Source organism: Pinus tabuliformis, chromosome 6 (genome assembly GCF_031772625.1).
Source record: "Pinus tabuliformis cultivar Carrire ecotype Pingquan chromosome 6, CPIR1, whole genome shotgun sequence".
NCBI lineage: Eukaryota > Viridiplantae > Streptophyta > Pinopsida > Pinales > Pinaceae > Pinus > Pinus tabuliformis.
Window position 1 is genome coordinate 1313531147 of NC_142292.1, and position 6000 is coordinate 1313537146.

The window sequence follows — 6000 nt, forward strand, 5'->3', positions numbered from 1 at the left end:
ACAATGAAAGTAGGGGGGTGTGAATCATTATATATTTACAATTGTTATATTATGCCAATTAAGATTATTAATTAAACAAAACATAAGATTTACAATAAGAAAATAATTTTATTAATAAAATGATGAGGATACCAATCCTCTTACAAACAATTGGGCTCTAACCTATATAATAAATTTCAAACTCCTCCAAGGCTCCAACTTTGGTCTCAAAGAGGCTCTAACCTCTTAAGAAGACTCCAATCCTCAAGGTCAATCTAGACTCCAGCTTTTTTTCCTACAAGGCTCCAACCTTGTATGAGGACTCCAATCCTCTAGGGCTCCAACCCTTTCTACTTGTGTCAATACTTTAAGGTGGCTGGAATACTATTTCAATACTTCATCAAAACTTCAATTACTTTTGCAAAATGTCTCCAATATAGGTCTACAAAGTTCTCTAAAATCCACCTCTACAAAAACTTCATGTCTACTTTAGCAAGAATTCTATGATTGCTCCAACAAAACATGTCTTCAAGTGTTGATCTTTAACTATGCTCTAAGGATGTTTTCAACAATCTTCAATTCTCCAAAAATTCCATTCTTCAAAAACTTTCCAAGATCTCGTCCACGAGATTATTTTAAAGACATACCTTAAAGGTAATTGCAATAATTATTCAAAGTCTATTCCACTAGGTGTCTACAATCTCTCTTAAGATTACCCTCAAGAGTTGCTCCAAAGGGTCTCTAAGATACTTCAGAATGTTGCTTCAAAAGAGACCTAAATATCTTCAAAAGATTGATCCAACAAAGGTTCGTTAAGGTTTCTAGGAGATCTTTAAATTAGGTTGCTTTGTCAAATGTTCCAAAGTTGACTTCTACAGTGATGCACACAAAACTCCAATGATCCAATCAATGCTTTAAGAATATATTTTCTACTACATAACTCTTTAAATGAACTACTCAAATGGGTCCACAAGAGAGATGCTCCAAATGATATCAAATTCATTCCGATAAGAGCTTCAAGGATATTTGAAGGATGAGTTTAGAGTTAACATAACTACCTACTTCCAAATCCTACTTCTAAACAAGAGAGGGGCTTCCTTTCCCTTACACAATTCTGAACTAGGCAGGATATCATATGCAATTTTTTTTCCACTTTCTTTTGACAAGGTGAAAATTCTCTTCAAAACAAATCTATTTGACTAAAACCTTGTGTACAATGTTCCTTCGTTCTTTCCAGTGTTGAGGGCTCTTTCGTTTGTATTATTTAAAACTTGTGGAGCATTCAACAAATTTTATTTGTTTTCCTTGGGATTTTCTTGGTTTCTTCTCCAAACCTTGGTGGGATTTCCAAATAAATTTTCTTGTTTGACATGCTTAGGAGTCCATTTGATGCGAATTTTGTAGTCTCACACCATATGTCCAAAGCCATGACATTGATAACATTATACATTAAACTTGAATGATAGGATAATTGTTACAGATCCATTTGGGCATATAACTCCCATAATCTAGATCATTGTTTTAGGGATCATCAAACCCTAATTTGCTACATGCCCTAAACAAGTCAACCTTTTGAATGCCTCCTTCATAGACAGTTTCATGACTTGAAGACATCCTGAAATGATCTCTAAAGGTACCAACACAGGTAGGCCCATGTATTGGTGCATTGCAGAGTAGTTAAGTCCATGCCAGGGTTCTCTTCGGAGCACTTAGGCCCTATTTGACCTACGTTGGGCGAGATTGAGTGAAATTCACATAGGGTTTGGGGAATATTCTTATCTCTTGGAGTCTTCTAGAAGTTTCCTTCACTTATCAACTCTTGTGAGCTCAAAAATGGATGAGGAATGAGTTAAGATGCATCCTATCCTCTCATCCTTTCCCCCATGGAACTAATTCTAAGTAAGGAAGGCCATTCAATACCCCTATTTATGACATAACCTCCTCCATCTTCCTATAAATTGAGCACTCATCTAAGTGATCAAGGGGCTGGACTTTGATGAATTGTAAGGAGATAATGTTGCTATGAGAATTGACTTTGAGGCAAGTATTGTTATGCTGTCAGAGTGACTTCGAATCAGACTTCATGGTTGTAATTCTTCCTTCTATTAAATAAATTATTTGAACCTTTTTCAATATGATTATCTTGTTATATGATGCTTATATGTGTGAATATATCTAATTCCATTTACTTGCAATCAATAGATATTTTGCTTTGATTGGTTCTTTGTCTTTTGTTGATGTTTACAGGTACTTCTCAAGCATATTAAGTATGGGAAGGAGTGACAGGACTGATACAAAGGAGACAAGAGGAAAGTGAAACTACAAGTAGGTCTTCTCATCCTCTTTGTCTTATCTATTTCTTATAGGAAAAGGCTAAAGTACTTTAAACTATTGTTCTAGATTTGGCTACTTATCTAGGGAATTAATATTTATCCGTAGATACCAAATTCTCCAAAACAAATTAGTGACCATACTGGGGAAGATCATCCTTCCTAGTAGCTTAACCACCTCCTAGGACACTCTTGCATACCCTACCTGTTTTCATTGATTGTATTTTAGCTTTATTTCATTGAATTTTTGTCAAAAATTGTGTCAATTTTCCTCTTGAAATGGCTTATTGGTCACCAACATAGGCTTGTGAGAAACACAGTGCACTGCAGAGCACCCTTGGCTTAGGGACAGTGCTCTGAAGCGCATTGTCTCCCATTTAGGGTTGCATTGATCTTCCTAGGTGTAGAAATTTTGAATAATATGACACTTATTCAATAGAGATTATCCCGATTATATACTATTGTGGAAAAAATGCATAATACATAACCTCCTCTACGTTGATCATCAATTTACAGAAGCAGAAACAATAACATGCGCACATAGAAGCATCAATCACACATATCAACACAATATTTTCCTAGGAAAGCATCTCACTAAAAACCTCAACTATCTGTATATTATATTGATTGAGAACATGTAACAATACATAGTACAATACTCCTCACAAGTATCCAGCACTATCTCCACCTGTTACACACAATACAGCTCAGATATGATCTCCAAATCTCCTCCACTGCTTGCCTACCTCTACTGCACAATACCTGCTGAGAATGAATAAGAATGGCTGATCCAAACTCCTATTTACCTTGTGAAAATCACCCACATTGTAAATCATGTGAGCACAAGCTATATTTCACTTGGTATTGACCCACACTACGCAGAGATCATTGGCATTACTCAATCCATGCATGTGCACAATCTCATGCACAACTGATAGCAAACTCAACCTCTAACACCTGTCTCCACTGAACTGTACATGCACTGAGTTAACTGATGTATTCTTCAGTTGCATTATGAGTTAATAATTAGTGAATTAATTAATAACTAATTCACACAACTCATCACTTAGTCTATTGATCAGTTAGACTAAATACAACTAGTTCAACTAAGTCAAACTGAACACAACTCCATTAACTGCTAATCTAACTCCACAGAACTCACTGCTTGAGTTCTAACTGAAGTCCTGCATGCAATAGCTCAACTGACTCATAAGCAAACGTATTTCCTTCTGACAGCTGCATGTGCCACATTTGTAGCTCAAACTGAAGTGCTCCAAGAGGATAAGATAAAATTTATAGTCTAAATATTATTATGAGACAATAATATTTGACTTTTCTATTTTTGACTAGTAGTCTAAAAATAGACTCTGATCACTCCTGCTGTGATCACTCCTACTGTGATCACTCCTGTTGTGGTCACTCCTGCTGTGATCATCCCTGTTTTGATCCAAAAATAGACCTTGCACCATAATTTTCCTGCGGGCCCACTTAGTGAAGGCGACTCCTTTCCACTAAGCTCCATCATCTTGTTGCATTCTCAACAAGCATTTCTTGTTGCACACTTTTCAACACTCCCTCTCAAAAAGAAAGGCTTCCTCTCAAACCTGATCTTGTAACTCTGGAATGTTCTGCATGCAACACATCTACCCGGTCCACTTTGCTCCAACAACTCTTGGAACAAAAAACACTCCCAACTGACCACTCTGTTGGGTTAGGAACATACTCTGATCCTGAAGCTCTACCTGCTGCTGACAAGTTCTCCCTCTTTGACATCTATGCTACTGCAACATCTCCATGCATCTCGCACCATTACACACCTCTCTGTGCCACCTAGCACTGTGCAAAACACTTGTGCCTCTCGCATTGCTGCAGCCTGCATGCTATGCACTGTCCTGGGATTCCCTGCACTATCGCTCTCTCTGCCGCTCCATCTGCATCTGTCTCTATCCAATCAGTCAGTTCCTGCTACTACACATCGGGGGCTCCCATATCAAGGTCTCATCCAAGAGGTTGGGTACCTCAAGGATCCTGCCCCTCCTCCTTGGGACGATCAATCCACATCACCCCACCTCCTACCTAGAGGTATGGCTGCATGCGATCCCTCTGCCCACCTAGCTCGAAGCTTCCCCCTACTGGAGGTCTCTGCATGAGTATATGTCTCTACTCGATATCCTCTCAGCTTCCCTTGTTGTGGCTGCTCCACAACCTCCTCAAGCTGCTCCTCCACAATCGTCTGAGACTTCTTCTAGCTCTACATGTTGAGAGGTAATATATGCTCCCTCTCAACCACCAAGTCTCCATTAGTTGCCTCACTACTCAAGGCTCTGCATGCATCTTGAACCTCAAGAGCATACAGGTTCTTGACCCGTGAACCAATATGCTTCACCTATCTAGTGATGATGTGTCTAAGGAAAACATTTCGCTTACTGAAGACTACATCACAGCCTCTGTCTTCCAACATTGCGATCGACACCAAGTTTCTCTTCAGTCCTGGTACATACTTGACATTGGTCAAGGTAAGTCGAGCTCCATAATCCCTCTAAAAAATAACCATGCCTACACCTGAGACACTATACTTCTCATCATTACCTATCGCTATGAGTATCTAGAGATCTTTCTCCTTCAAAGTAATGAACAAACTTTTGTCACCGGTCATGTGGAAAGAAGCTCCACTGTCAAGAAACCAACCACTTCCCACCATGGATGAAACCATGCATGCGAAGAGTGTGAAATCCAACTCAAACTGTGAAGCAAGTGCCTCACCTTCATATCCTTCCCCAGATCCCTTCTTGGACTTCTTCTTTGGGCAATTAGTAGCATAATGGCCCAACTCATGACAATGAAAGCATTGCACCTTCAACTTGTCAACCTTCTTCCCATCATTGGAATAATTGGATTCGGAAAGAGAAACCTTCCCCTTCCCCTTCTTTGCCTTACTCGCTAAGGCACAGTTCTCCTCATCATGCATAGATGAATAACTGTCTCTGGTGCGCCGTCTAATCTCCTCTTGCACAAGATCTGACCAAAGTCTCTCCCATCCTGGCAATTTCTCCCTTCCATTCACTGAGTCCTGGTAGCTATGCCAACTCTTAGGAAGGCCAAGGAGTGCTAGACTCACAATATCCTCATCCTCAACAGTTATCCCCACACTTCCCAGCTCATCCCAGCATTGGGTGAACTTTGTGAGATATTGGGGCATACTGTCTTCATTCTCACACCTAATGTTTCTGAGTTTATCCTTGAGCGCCAACTTCCTCTGGTCACTCTTGCTTTGGAATAATTCTGTAAACATTTTCCACATCAAATATGGAGAAGCCTTTCCGTGGAGGCTAGACACAATGTGATCCCTCATGCCCTCCAATAGAATCCTTCGACACTTTGCTGTCTTCTTTTTCCAATCCCTGACTTGAGCAGCATCAGTAGGTTTTGGGACATCTGCATCTATGAACTCCTTCAACCCATTATCGTCTAATACCACCTACATCTTGTCTTTCCATGCAATATAGTTCGAGCTGCCCTCAAGGGCATACTCCAATCGCAATCCGTTGAAAGACATTTCAACTTTGACACCAAGAAAACACTGCTGCAAATTCGAATTCCACCAGCTCAACAACTCAACCGCCTCTGATCTAGAATTCGTGAGAACAAAGTATTTCTTGTACAGAGATTGACTGTATGGGCATTCACCGGA